At 39.4% G+C, this 15,776-nt stretch overlaps 1 long non-coding RNA gene across 1 annotated transcript in view; it reads right to left on the bottom strand.

The window, feature by feature from the left end:
• Positions 1-697: 697 nt before the first annotated feature.
• Positions 698-15,776, bottom strand: part of LOC142015588 (uncharacterized) — a 206,728-nt gene continuing 191,649 nt past the window's right edge. Inside the window, exons 2-3 of the long non-coding RNA XR_012646196.1 lie at positions 1,944-2,060; positions 698-786 (exon numbers count right to left, since the gene is read on the bottom strand). This is a non-coding gene — a long non-coding RNA (uncharacterized LOC142015588). The remainder of the gene's footprint in view (positions 787-1,943; positions 2,061-15,776) is intronic.

Below are 15,776 nucleotides of genomic sequence, written 5' to 3'. Positions count from 1 at the left end.
GACCAAAGTTTAATGGCACTGAAAATTATTTTTAAAAAAAGTATGGTCATGACACCATCATGATGTCCACAGGGTCGTCCATGTGGGGGATGTGGACACAGCTGTTGCAGTATTTGCAGCACTCGGCTTCCTGAACTGCTTCAGTGCCTTGGATGGGACACACATCGGCATCCATGCAAAAGAACACAGGGCCAGCACCTACATCAATAGAAAAAGCCACCACTTTTAGTAACACCAAAAAATTTACCCTAATAAGTGAAGATTCAGTTTTCAACTTTAGAGAATTGAAAAATGTTTTCTTTTTTTCCCCCAACACATACTCAAAACATTGTATGGAAACTTTCCAAGAAAAACACATTGAAATTTTCACAGGGGAATTACCAATTTCCTTATCATTGTTAGACAGCTCATATGTCCTGAAACTTCACTAAATTCACATCTCCACCATTGGACTAGTTTATTCTAGTTTGTTCCTTCCTGTGTTTCTCTAAGAAACAGCTTTGAAAACCATAATAATTTTAGACTGCAGCTACTTATTTGTCCCTTTGCATATTGATACTACTACTACCAGTTCATTATACATGGATGGATTGTCAGTCAGCCACAGGACCGAGTTAAAAGAGAGCTCTCAATACCAAAGGTACCTATATCATATAATCCCTCTTTATATCCCACAGTGGTGTTTGAGATAGCTTGGGTTATACTTGGTCCCTATCTGAAGGGACCACGAACAGTTCAAAATCCATGTCTGTACAACTCCTCCTCGAAGGACATCCATTAGAGTTCCTTTAAAAAATAAATAAATAAGATAAAATCACAACTCCATACAAAGACTCCCTAGGCATGTCAGATCATCATTAAATAACTATTACCTTTCTAAGTGTTCTGTTTTTATCACCTTGGAATCATGCCACCTTCTTTTTCATTTTGTAATTAATCAACTGACTCCATAAATCAATGTTGGATGAAGGCTTATATGACCTTCATTCTAGCATGCCTTGGTTTATGGAAAAAGTTCAACTCAAGGCCTAAAATATTTTTCACCCTATGCTTTACAGGGAGTCATGATGAAAATTAGGAAATAGAAGCTGAGTCTACATTTGCCCCCAACTTTGAAGAAGGCTTGCTAATCAGGGCAACAGGGGATTACTAATGAAGTGCTGTGGTGAATACACAGCACTTCATTAAGCTAATTCTACCCCCATGGCAACTTCAAAAGGTCAAACTTAGAAGTGCCGGCATGCATGTAGCCATGGGCACTTCAAAATGCTTGTGCTACCTCAAAGTCCCTTTGATGCTTGGAAGTTGCCACAGGGGAGAATTAGCCTAATGAAGTGCTGTGCATTCACCGCAGCACTTCATTAGTAATCTACTGTTGCCCTGATTACCATGCCCCCTTCGAAGTTGGGAGCAAGGGTAGACCCAGTCAGAGTGTGTACCTCCAATTTCAATGCATCACTAAACATAGAACTTTCAAAGGTGCAATAATATAAATTCTATTAACTTACTAAAGAGGAAGTTAATATAATCAATCTTATAATTTTGACAATCTTCAGTTGTATCATGCATTTTCTTGACAGGTATGTTTTCTATGTAATCAACATACTCAGGCTTAAAGATGGAAATATTAACACACAGCTCTGATAGATTACAAAATGTAAACCAGGAATAATCATTAAATGGGTATTCTCCCTGGGAGGTGCCATAAAGATCACTTTCAAATACACTTCCAATATTTTATCATCAGTGACCTAGGAGAAAATATCATCACTGATAAAGTTGCCTGATGATTCAAAAAATCTTAGGAGGGATAAATAATGAAGGGGTCAGGTTACTATTTCAGAGCAATCTTAATAACTTGATAAAATGGGTGATAAGCAGACCCCATGGATTTTAATGCAACTAAACAAATACCTATATCTAGGTATGAAGAACATACTTACAGGATGGTGGACTCAATCCTTGGAAGCAGGGGTTTTTTAAAAGATTTGCAGCTAGAGTGTGGATATCAGCAGATATTTCCAGTTGCTTGGGTTCAGGGAGGTCCTTAATTGTCCTTCCTAGAAGTTTTTGAGGGAAAAGGCCTAAGAGTCATCCCCGGGAATTCAGGGGCAGTGTAACAGTCGGCCATGGGAGGTCAGGGTGCATGAGCTCCCAGTGGCCAAAAGACGAATGTAATCCTGGGATGCATAAACAGGGAAGTCTGGAGTAAGAGTAGAGAGCTTATTTTACCTCTGTATTTGACACTGTCCTTTCTCGCCTTGGAATCTATTATTACGTTACAGAGTTTTTCACTATCAGTCTCAATACAGTTTGCAAAGGAGTATCAGAGGGCCAATCATGTTAGCCTGTATCTGTAAAACAACACGGGGCCCTGTAGCACCTTAGAGAATATGGATTTACTAGAGCAAAAGCTTTTTGTGAGCAAAACCAGCTTCATCAGCTGGACTGGAGTAGAACTACAAAGATATATATATGTAAGAATTACTGAAAAAGAAAGAAATTACCATCCATTGTAAATTAGGGTGATGAGTCATGGTGACTGTGGCCATTCATTATAGCTGATGGGTAGATGTGAATGACCACGGAGGAGAAGTTGTCTCTGTAGAGCATTAAACAATGAATAGCCTCACTGAGACCTAGCTATATAGCTTTGAATTTGCAAATGAGCTCCAATTCAGTTGTTTCCCTTTGCAATTGAATTGTGAAGGGTTGGGGGATTTTTGTTTTGCTCTTTGTTTTTTCCTAGAAGGATGGCTACTTTTAAATCCCTTACTGAACATCTGGGGATGTTGAGTATTTCCCCTATAGGTTTATGCGTGTGCCCTTTCTTGATGTCTAATTTGTGCCTGGTTTAAACGCTGGTGCAGAGACTGTCCAGTTTGTCCAATCTACATGTATTGATATGAGGACAGAGTTGGCAATGGCCTTTGTTGCAGGTATAGGCTCCTGGATTAGTGTTTCTGTACTGTGTCATGCGGCTGTAGGTATTTGCTTCAGTGGGGGGTGGGGTGCGGTCTGGAGGCAAGGACTCCAGTCTCCCAAGGTCTGTGAAGGTGAGGAATTGGTCTCCAGGATAAGGCTTTCATAGGTAGAACCCACTTCATCAACTGGACTGGAATGGAAATACAAAGGCAGGTATATATGTAAGAAAATTACTGCAAATGAAAGAAGTGACTGTCCATTGTAAATGGATACAGACAGCTCCCCAACCTGATGCAAATATTCACCTACAGCCACACAACACAGCATATATTGAAGTGGGATTTACCCCATGAAATCTTATGCCCTACTAAATGTGTTAGTCTTTAAGGTGCCTTAGAATGAGTGTACATTGGCCATGGTTTTATTTATATATATATTTCAGACCAAGATATGTTACAATGTCTCCGTCACATTACATAAGTAAAAGTAAGTCCTTACATAGATGCCTAGTCTTCTTCAGATTTTTTTCTGAGTGGGTTGGATCACCCAGAAGCCAGCTGAGTTGTCAGACTCAAAAGATAGAGAAGATGTATAAAACCATTTAAAAAGTTTTTTCCTCCTCAAGTCACAGGTGCTGGCAGTGGAAATAAGGTAATGGAGGAGTGTGTTATGAGCAAACAATACGTCACTTAGAACTGAGAGCATTCTTTTAATAAGATCAGCATGTGTAGGTGGAGGAGAAAATAAGCAGAAAATGGGAATCCCTAACAACACTTTCAAACAGTTTTCTCCATTACTTTAGTCTTTTCCAGGCTCTCAAGCCAAGAGTACTCAAAACACTTTTGAAAAAGAGATGAATTGTTTACCTGTTCAGCTGAGTCCTCTGCTTCATTTTTTTTTAACCCGTTCTGAGTCCCTGCACCAATTTCTGGACACCACATTTGCCAAGGAGTGATCTTATCCCCCTGAAACTCCCATGCTATATATGCACTTTTATTTCAATAAAATAAATAATAAAAAATGCATTACAGCATTACTCTCACCGCAGTATCCTCCCCATAAACGCAGGCAAAACAGATGTCAGCAGGAGAAACTTATAAACAACCTTTATTCTTGGTGGTGAGTTCCGTGGAAAGGTACACATCATGTGGGGGATTTAGAGGAGAATCTCAGCTGCATTATGATTCTAGGGAGCTTTCAAGTTCAGCCTACTTATCCAGTAATTAGAACTACACCTGTAGTCAGTGTTTATCCATTTTGTGAACACCACTGTCAAAGCTATTGAGCTGACTTCTGTTTGCCACAGCATGTACACTTTTCATCATAAGTCTGCGCACATCTATGAAGAAAAAGCTTTGAAAGCATTCAAATACCACCCCACTGACTGAGAAAGTAGTACACTTTGAGTGTGCAATGTGGGGGAGAGGAAGGGGAATACTGGGGAATACATCGCCACGTCATATTTGGAATGAAATAACTGAAAGTATCCTCAATGTGTATTTTTGGTGATATGCGAGGGTGGCTGGATTTGTGAATGTAATGGAAAAATCCACATGCAAAAGACAATGAAGAGGGATTACAAAAACAGCAGGGCTTTTTAGTGATGTTATAATAGAAAGAAAGTCAGCATAACATTTGATCAAGATATGCAGGAAAACTGATTTTTGTTCTCCTTGCAGATTTGTCTTATGATATATAAGAAGCCAGCAAGAGAATCATATTTCGTATTTGAATTTCACGGAACCTAAGGGGGGTTGGTTTTGTTTGTTTTTTGAGAAATAAAATGATTAAAGGAAAATTGTAAAAAGAAAAAAGTTAACTAAAGCCATTTGTTTGGGTTCTGAACTTTCTTCAACCTCAAACCTTTAACAGTCAGTCCTATTGTTAAATAACGATCAGCAATATATCTTCATAAAAACAGTACTGTGCATTCCAGTGCTGAATGCCATCTCAGAAAACAGTGATTATTATAAAGCAACAACATTAAAAGTGCTTGTTATTTTTTCCTACATCACAGGAGATGAAAAACATACTTTTTTTTTTCCTACATCACAGGAGATGAAAAACATACTTTAACCCTTGATGACAGAAAAACTCTCTACTTCAGGGTCAGAAGCTGATTTCAGTTACACCAGAGTAACCTGGAAATAACTCCTGAGTGTACTGCCTCCCCTCCCTGGAGACTGTTGGCTTCCCTCAGGTACTGTCCCGCTGTTTACAGGCCACCTCTCCTTCAGGACCCCAACCAGAGCAACAAGAATGATTAAAGGTCTAGGGAACATGAGTTATGAAGGAACACTGAAAGGCTTGGGCTTGTTTTGTTTAGAAACGTGAAGACTGATCAGGGACGTGATAGCACTTTCAAGTGCCTATCTGAAGCCGTGTCTACACATGCACGCTACTTCGAAGTAGCGGCACTAACTTCGAAATAGCGCCCGTCACGGCTACACGTGTTGGGCGCTATTTCGATGTTAACATCGATGTTAGGTGGCAAGACGTCGAAGCCGCTAATCCCATGAGGGGATGGGAATAGCGCCCTACTTCGAAGTTGAACGTCGAAGTAGGGCACGTGTAGATGATCCGTGTCCCACAACATCGAAATAGCGGGATCCGCCATGGTGGCCATCAGCTGAGGGGTTGAGAGATGCGCTCTCTCCAGCCCCTGCAGGGTTCTATGGTCACCGTGTGCAGCAGCCCTTAGCTCAGGGCTTCTGGCTGCTGCTGTGGCAGCTGGAGATCCATGCTGCATGCACAGGGTCTGCAACCAGTTGTCGGCTCTGTGGATCTTGTGTTGTTTAGTGCAACTGTGTCTGGGAGGGGCCCTTTAAGGGAGCGGCTTGCTGTTGAGTCCGCCCTGTGACCCTGTCTGCAGCTGTGCCTGGCACCCTTATTTCGATGTGTGCTACTTTGGCATGTAGACGTTCCCTCGCAGCGCCTATTTCGATGTGGTGCTGCGCAACGTCGATGTTGAACGTCGACGTTGCCAGCCCTGGAGGACGTGTAGACGTTATTCATCGAAATAGCCTATTTTGATGTCGCTACATCGAAATAAGCTACTTCAATGTAGGCTTCACGTGTAGACGTAGCTTGAGTGTTATAAGAGGGAGGGAGAAAAATTGTTTTCCTCAGCCTCTGAGGATAGAACAAGAAGCAAAGGGCTTAAACTGCAGCAAGGGAGGTTCAGATTGGACATTAGGAAAAACTTACCAACTTTCTGTGTGGTTAAAAATGGGAAAACATTGCTCAGGGAGGTTGTGGAATCTCCATTACTGAGGATATTTAAGAGCAGGTGAGATAAACATCTATCAGAGATGGTGTAGGTGGTACTTGGTCCTGCCATGAGAGCAAGGGATGGGACTCAATGACTTCTCGAGGGCCCGTCCTGTTGTAGTGTTCTATGATTCTACAGTTCTATGAACCTGCCCCATATGTCCTTATTTCCTCAAGGCCTTCCCAGTGAAGGAGCTGTCTAGACTCAGTTCACAGCTCTTTATAAGTAGTCCTCTTCCCTGCAACTGAGATCAGATACTTTATCTAAGCCTCCATCACACTCATCTGGGGGATTGCTCTCTGGTCACACATGGCTCAGCCTAGCTTTCCAGCCAGCCAGCAATAGATATAGAGAAAAATTCAGACTTACAGGTGTGGCTAACGCAATAGACTGGCTCTGTGCTGTATTTGCTAGATCTTCACAATAAACAATAGCCTTATGTGATCATCTACAACCCCAATTTCACTCACTATGCAACTGTAATAATCATTGTATAAAATACGCCTTGTAAGGTACCATTTCTAAACTAATAACTGGCTAGTCAGTAAAATTATGGTGAAATACTTTGACCAGCATTATGTGTAAAGAACATAAATCATGACTGAAATGTGTTTAGCAGACAAATTGGAAAATGAGTAAACCTGTTTCTCAAAGACAAAGGACAAGTTGATGCCTGTAGCCAGGAGTGATCAAAACTAATGGTCCATTACCTATTGCTGGCATGGAAGTAGGAAGGAGGCAGAGACAAACAGATCTGCATTTTAGCAAACAGAGGTGAAAAGCAACAGCATAATAATTATTCAGGATCCATAGCTCCTAGCTTTCAGCTGGAAAAAACTTTTTATAGGGGTCACTTTCAGAAAAAAGTCATTTCAAAGGGGTGACTGAGTTTTGAAAATGATAGGCAAAGCCAGATCAAGTTATCTTTCCCTGTCCATTTCTTTTTTCACCCAAGATGACGGAAGAAATAGCTGTTGGATCTTTGGAGTGGATGCTGGCCTGAGAGTTTGGTCAGCCAAGTCTAATTTGTTTAGTACTAGGAAGCATTTTACCTTTATTTTGTTGTAACCCCTTCTGATTTCAAGGCCTTAATTTTTGTAATCCCTCAAAGTATATCTTTGTAATTAAATAAACTTGTTTCTTCTTTAATCAGAATTCATCCAGTTTGTGAACTGTGTGCACAACTCTATTTAATGTGGCCAACTCTTGTACGTTGATTCCCTTGGAAGGGCCAAAATATCTCGACAGTCAAGAAGAGGAAAGAACACTGCTAAACATATTTTTGGGGAAATACAGGATTGGGAGTGTGCGGCGGTCACCCTGCAACTAAGAAAAAAAGACTGCTGGTAGCCAGAGTATGAATGGACGGTGCTGACGCAAAACACAGATATATAGTCAATATCTATCCACAACTTATTCACTCCCTAAGCAGCTACCAAAAACTGTGGTGCTAGCAATTGCTATGCATCATCAATAAACAAACCTGTGACACATCAAAAACTGAAACTGTAGCACCAAAACTTAAATAAACTGAACTTTGTATGAAGCATGAGGGCTATGAGGCTAAGTGTGCTGTTCACCATCTAATATATTGAAAATACCACACTTTTTAATTTAAAGGAAGCCATTTCAGACTTTTTGTTCACAATGGCTCAAACTTGAGGATGGACAATGAATCAGATGATTTGTGGCACTCTGAACACATTGAGAAAGAGGGGAAGAAGTGGGAAGTGTTGTCTCCAACGTCCCAGTGTGCGAGAGGTGCAGGGGGGGAGGACAACAGATGGGGGGAAGGACAACAAGTTGCGGGGGGGCACAATGCCACAGATGGAACCTCAGTGGGCCACAGGCTGGGATGAAAGAGGGTGGCTCATACAGCCCACTCACTATTCTTGGTTGCCCATCTTTGCTATCTTCCATAACCCTGTTTATTTCCTAATATCCTAATGTTTTGTGCTAGCAAATTTTCTATTCACAAGAATGTTTATGGAAAGAAAAAGCATCTTTAATATTCTTAAAAATATACAATTCTGCCACATGTACAGCCATGGAAGTTTGGTCCTGATTCAGCAGGTTACTTATGCACATTTGTAACTTGAAGTGCATAAGTGGCCCCATTTAACACAATTCCATATGTGCTTATTTACTTGGATGAATAAAAGGTTCAGGGGACTGCAACATGGAAGGGAAAGGAGGGAATGCTTCCTTGACTTCTCATACAGTATCATGAATATATGCCTGTTCCTCTACTAAAGAGAAATCATGTAAATTTCAGCTTTATCTCCAATATAAAAGAAAACTTATATGTTTAGAATACATCCTTATCTCACTTTATTCACTTCCATTCCATTCTTGCAACTTTCCAACTCAAGAGTCTGACCCATCTAGCCTCACTATTTCCAAGTTTGCTCGTTGTACTGGAATTCCCAGCCATCCATGCAATGCTAATGAAGTGCTTACCGAAACCCAAATAATATTCACTCGTGTATGTATTACATCTTTTTTCTGAATGGTAGTACCTCTAGAAATGTGCATATATTCCCTGTGCAACTGGCCTTAAAAATTCAATTACCTAGCGTTAAAACGAAAACCAAAATATAAGATAACATGGAGACCCCAGTGGTACCTAGAGCCTTTAGTAAAATGAAGCTGAATTTTGCAGATTTTTGAGTTCTGTTGACATCATGGAATTTATTATAAAACTGTATCACATGGGAACATCACAAAACAAAACCCTGAGATTCCACAACATTCTAAACAAGACTGAAGATGTAGCCAAAAGGTTAATTGCTTCTAAGTGGAAATTCAGATATTGCTTTTCAGAAATGTTGCTGAAAACCCAGGGTGTTTGGTTAACTTGAGAAATTAGTGAGCACAGCTTCTTCGATCAATCATTTGTGTTCAGAAAAGAAGTAGCATTCAGCTTGCTTGGAATCTGAATTACTTTTCAACAGTATGGTGCATTTCAACTCAGTTACAAAAATTTCTCACAATTTTTTCCTCATGGATTTCTCCTCCCACTAAGGCAACTTCAGTAACTCTTGTCTGATTCTCTCAGATCGAAAGCCTTATTGTAATTATTACCTGTGCTATGTATGACTTTATCAGAGGCTGAAGAAAATAGCCTACAACATGTTGACACTGTGAAGAAGAATATATGCTTCTTCACTGACACGCTTAAAATTTTAGTAGCCTATGTATTATCTCCTAAGCCAAATGAATGTATTCTGAAACTATTCAGAATTTAATTTCTATTTCTCATCAAAACTGGTGTAGTTATTCTATATTTGTATTTGACATTGTATTAGGCTTAACATTAAATTGGTGGGTTTGCTATGTTACTTGTACCTGATAGCAGCTACCTAATATTGTGTTTCCAATAATGTCCTTATTAAAACAATTAAAACACAAACTTTGCAGTTATTAAAAAATGTACTCAAGAACAATGTACACAAAGCCTTATGCTTCCCTCAAAACAGCATTATGGGCCAGTTTCTGCACTTACTTAATACATTTCAGCTGAATGACACAGAATTTTCACCAATGCCATAGAGAGAAAAATCTCTCCAGTAACTTAGGGCTATTCTGCTGCATCCTTAGTATGTTTAAATTCCAAAGAATATCAATTTGTTACATTGATTGTTCCCTAAAAAGTGCATTATGCATGAGATTGACTTTAGCAAGAAAGGTTCACATATAAAATAAGTGACTTCATGTAAATGGCTTATCTTTGAATAATTGTTTAATAATTTAACTTACTTAACTTTTGTAATTGTACAGCTCATAATTTACTCCAGAATTTACTGCACTGAAAATTTCTTCTTGCCTCTGGCTTGCTTCAGAACTGATGCCCTTGCATGAAAAAAGAGGGTATTTTACTACCATATCAGTTTGGGGACACATTTACAACCAAGGGAAATCAGTCTTCAGATGTGGAGAATATATCATTGTAACCATTCTGCCAAGGGATGTTCTTGTAAGGGTAGATTTTAGAATACATTGACTAAGAAATTATCCTGGCTTGACTGTGCCAAACACTAAGCCCCCTCAAACGTGAAAAACTAGAATTCAGATTTTAAAGCCCTGAAATTACATCTGTAACTGCTCAGTGGTTCATGCAGATAATAATCACCTCATTTAGTATATTAGTAATACAAATATTTACACTGAATCTGTTGACAAAACAAATGGAAAAATTATTAGGAAACTTGAATGAGTTTAAATGAAACACAAAAGTATTTATAAAAATGGAGATGATTATATTAAAACCAGTTGAACTAAAACTATTTTTTCCACAGAGTTTGGTATCAAATTATCTTAAAATAGGAAAATGTTGGGTGGTACATGAGCAAGAGGTGAGAAACATAAGATCTGAAATTTAAAGATGAGTGTATAATGTTAACTCTGCCCTCATCTGCATAGATTATAACACAATATTTGTTGATATGCTATTTTCAATAATTATTTATTGAATTATATAGTTTGCTATTTTAATTATAATTTGTGTTGAGCTCAGAGCTCTAAATGGGAATAGAGCTCCATTGTTCTGGGCTCGCTACTGGCATACGGGATGTCAGTATTTCTCCCAAAAAGACCTTACAAAACAGCATAATATAGGATTCATCAAGATCAAACAGGCTAGAGAAATAAAGTCTAACAAGAAACCATTCCACAAATACATGAGAAGCGAGAGGAAGACCAAGGAGAGAGTAGGATCATTACTCAAAGAAGAGGAATAAACAATGACAGAAAATGTGGAAATGGCGTAGGTGCTTAATGATTTCTTTGTTTTGGTTTTCACCAAGAAGACTGTTAATGATTGGATGTCTAACATAGTAACATAGTAAATTCCAGTGAAAATGAGGTTGGATCAAGGGCTAAAGTTGGGAAAAAACAAGTTAAAGTTAGACAAATTAAATGTCTTCAAGTCACAAATGCAACCCAGGTGCTGACTGAGGAGATATCTAAACCATGAGCTACTATCTTTGAGGACAAATCTGGGAATTACAGACCAGTCAGCTTAATGTCTTACCCACAAAGATAGTGCAGCAAGTAATTAAGCAATCAATTTGCAAGCATCTAGAACAGGAGTCAGCAACCACCGGAAGGTGCGCCAAAAATGGTGCATGAGCTGATTTTCACTGGCATATGAGGCAGAAGCTCAGCTCCCTGCCACCGCCACCTCCTTCCCCCGCCGGCAGCTGGGAGGCTTCCTCAAAGCCGTGCCACCTGTGCATTAACAAAAGACTAGCTAATGCTACAAAACACCACCCAAAGTTCTACATCTTAATTTAAATATTAATGTAAGCTATTACTGATTTTACCAGTGCACCAGCACCAGTTCACAGAAGTCAAAAGTCAAATTTCGGCATTCCACCTCAAAAAAATTGCTGACACCTGATCTAGAGGCCAGTAAGGTGATAAATAACCATCAACTTGGATTTGTCAAGAACAAATCATGTCAAGCTACGCTGATAGTTTTCTTTGACATAGTAACAAGCCTTGGGGCTAGGAAGAAACAGTAGATGTGCTACATGGTTAGTTTAGTAAAGCTTTTAATACTGTCTCCCATGTCCTTTTCATTAACAAACTACGAAAATTTTCCCCAAAGAGTAGTTACCAATAGTTACCAATAACAGAATCATGAAAGTTAATTTATGCAGACATCATCTGTTGCAGTGCCCATATGCCCAAAAGTTTCATGAACCTGATGTTCTCAAAGTGGGACATGGAAAAGCTGAGTATAAGCTTAGCTCAGTATTGTAGGACTTGACTTCAGCTAAGCATCATACAACAGTATCCAGCTTGTTTCATCTTCATCATGCCAGTGCAACAGAACAACTAAGTTTATCTGAATTATCAGAAGGTGAAGCATGAAGTACAATAAACCTATGTAGATGTAACCTCACACTCCACACTAAATAACCATGCCCACCTAAATAAGACACCAGCTACAGTGAAGACCCACAGCAATCATCTCAGCAAACCGGCAGATTTGTTATGAGGTGCTCATGAGCCAACCCTGAGAATGTCAGCTCTTCACACCTTGTATTTGGTGGCAGAGTACTGTGCACCAGTGTGGGGTTAATCATCACCCACCAAACAGATGGGTACATGCTTACATGCCATCATGCACACCATCTCTGGCACCCTACATCCAACTTCACTCCCATGGCTTCAAGTTCTGAGCAATATTGTTCCTCTTCATATTGTTCCTCCAGCTATGTTTGTCATCATGTAGCCTATTATGGTGTCGGATATCAAGGCAGAAACACTCTGGCGACAGGAATGGATATCTGTTCCAAAACGTCCCTCATCACCAACCACAGAATCTGGCTGCCTGGTTGTGACCTACTTTTTCAGCTGAATGACAGAACAACAAGCCTTGGGGCTACCTCAATGCCCACCTCATTTGCCAGACTTTTGGGGAGCAGCTACTTTATACAGTGTCTACTTATGGGGTGGTTCATCTAGAGAATGGAACGGGAGACAAAAAGACTATAAAATGGATACAATATTACCTGAAAAATAATACATTGTATTTTAATTCAGTTAAACATTTCCACACACTAAGGCCTCAATTCAGCAATCCATCACGTCAGCCGTGTAATTAAGCATCTGTCTAAACTTAAGCACTTTGAGACATTTCAATGAAAGTTGAGTCATGCTGGATCAGGGCCATAGGCTGAAATGTTCATTAGGAAGAAGGAATGCACTTCAGCCTATGGCCCTGATCCAGCATGACTCAACTCTTTCATTGAAACGTCTCAAAGTACTTAAGTTTAGATAGATGCTTAATTACTCCGCTGACTTGTGATGGATTGCTGAATTGAGGCCTTAGTGTGTGCAAATATTTAACTGAATCAAAATACAATTTATTATTTCTCAGATAATGTATTATTGTATCCACTCTATAGCCTCTTGTCTCCCATTCCATACTCTGGATGAACACTGCATAAACAGACACTTTATAAAATAGCTACTTTCCATAAGTCTGAGAAATAAGGTGGGCATTGAACTGTCCTCAGAAGGCATTCAGATACAATCTTTGCCTGAGCAAAGGGAGGCAAGTTTACAATGAAGATCACCACCAGAATAGTGACCTTTCACTTATAATGAAGGGGTTCCCATTCTAGGCTCATCATTAATTTTGCATGCAGCAGTATTACATGGGGAAGTGGGACAGAGACATTCTGGCAACAAGGTTCCAGACTATATAGACCTTTACAGCACCCTTTTTGTTTTAAAAAAAAAAAAAAAAAAGGGTGCAGGTACTTAGCCAACTCCCTGGCCCTCTCTCTCAGCCAATCCCATGGCTGGGGCTGCTGAGGTGCCAATACTTAGTAACGGCAAGTACCAGAAGGAAAGAAAGCACTGGACCTTTATGGACCAAGATTAAAAATTTCAATTCCAAAGAAGGTCATCAAGTAACTTTTAAAATTTGCAGATGGCATTATGGAGTCAGAGGAGGGGGTTTCTAGTGCTTTCGGGGGGACGGCCTTAGAATTCAAAGAAACATTGATAATTGGACAATAGTTTATGGTGATTTGATAGCAGCCTTAAACTACCTGAACCGAGTTCCAAAGAAGATGGAGCTAGGCTGGTCTCACTGGTGGCAGAACAAGGAGTAATGATCTTAAATTGGAAGGTGGGAGGTGTTGGTTGGATGTTAGGGGAAAAAAAAAAACCTACTTTGCTAGGAGGGTGGTGAAGCACTGGACTGTGTTACCTAGGGAGGTGGTGGAATCTTCATCCTTAGAGGTTTTTAAGGCCAGGCTTCACAGTGCCCTGGCTGTAATGATTTAATTGGGGTTCATCCTGCTTTGAACAGGAGGTTGGATTAGATGATCTCCTAAGGTGTCTTCCAACCCTAACCTCCTGTGAGTCTATGATAAGAGCTTTGCTGAGTAAAGACATGTCTTCTCAAACTTATGCTTTTTCAAGAATTCTGAAATATCATTCATTGTGAATAAATGCTAAAAATCCCAACACGTTATGGCTGATTGAAGTTTGTAATCCATAATCCAATTCAGGTAACCACCCAGAAATGCAGCCACGAGTCTGTGGAACTCTATATTTTGTTGTATACTGATGACGTGTTAAAAATTTGGCAACTTAATTTGACACAATCAGCTTTAAAAATCATTGTTTTTTTATGGATTCCTATATGACTGCAACTTGCAAAACAAGTTATCTGACTAAAGCAAGAAAGGTAAAATGATTAGTCTTGTCCATCTTATTTGCCCTCACAGGCATGTTCAGCTTTCTGTCGTTTTAAAATTCTCTCAAGTACTGTATTTAGTTTTTGGAATTCAAGTAATTTGCAAGCTCCTTCCCCAATTCACATTTAGGAAGTTATTGACCTGCTGTCTCTTCCTGTTGTTAGTCTTGACAGGTTTGCCGAATTGGTCAGAGTTTCAAAGACAACTATTTTATGCTGTTTCTCATATACAAAGATAAGAAGCTGAAACACAGCAGTCACTTTGAAAGAACCAGAAAGATAAGCAATGAGCAATTCCAACAGAAAACACAGTGGAATACCTCTACCTCTCTCACTAGTCTTGGTAGATAACATTTGAAAACTTTAGTTTACAGTAGGTACAATGGAGAAGGGTCTTTATAATAAGCTTTAAAAACTTTAATATTTTGGGACAAAAATCAGATGAAGTATTCTAATTTGTTAAAAAATTATTATAAGAGAGGGTATCAGGAAAGCAACATGTTTAAATGGTGTTTTCTTCCACAGAATCTGAGTTTTGTTTCGTTTTTTTTTTTTTTTTTAATGTAACACTTCAGGAGAAGGAAGTATCAGCTGAACAATCTTTTGTTACATTCCTGTTCCCTGTAAGGTAATAACTGGAAGATCCTTATTTTTATGGATGGACTTCTTCAAAATGTTCAGATCTTATGTACAGGAAAATTGAATTATAGAAATAGGAAATTAAGAGGAGAGACAGTGATTCAAATTGTGTCTCAGAACAATTTTTTGAAAAATGTAATCAGAATTAAAATGTACTTGTGCCTGGAAGGCTGATAACTTAGCTTCTCAAACTGAATCACAGACCATCCACCATTTGATGGAATTAAAAAACCCAAAAAGGATCTCTCTCCTATATTATATATGAAATACCACTCCAGCAGTTCAGATCTGCATTTGCTAGATCACATCCCTGTTCTGACATTAGAGAAGTTAGGAATTCTGTTCTCTATATAATCCTTTTTTTCTTGCTTCATAACAAGTAATATATTGCTGTAACTAAAGGTATGTTAAGAGGAGATCAGATGAACCCTGGCTAAGACTCCTGTTTTCAATTGGAGCAATTTATTAAAATTGTTGCCTGACTCCAACAGAAATAGATTCCATAAGCCCCAGTGGTGGAAAGTCTTCCAGGAGCATCCATCTCTTATGACCACACTTTTCTCACCAAAAGCATGTCCCATTTCAGTGGTTCACAGCCAGAGATCAGGAGATCCAGAGGGCGGTCCAAGCAGGACCATTGTTTGGCTTACTGGGGCCCAAGGCATAAAGTCAAAGCCCTGCTCTGAAGGGCTGCAGCCTAGGGCCCAAAGCCCTGAAACC

Source organism: Carettochelys insculpta, chromosome 7 (assembly GCF_033958435.1).
Source record: "Carettochelys insculpta isolate YL-2023 chromosome 7, ASM3395843v1, whole genome shotgun sequence".
Classification (NCBI taxonomy): Eukaryota; Metazoa; Chordata; order Testudines; family Carettochelyidae; genus Carettochelys; species Carettochelys insculpta.
This window is presented reverse-complemented; position numbering and strand designations above follow the sequence as displayed.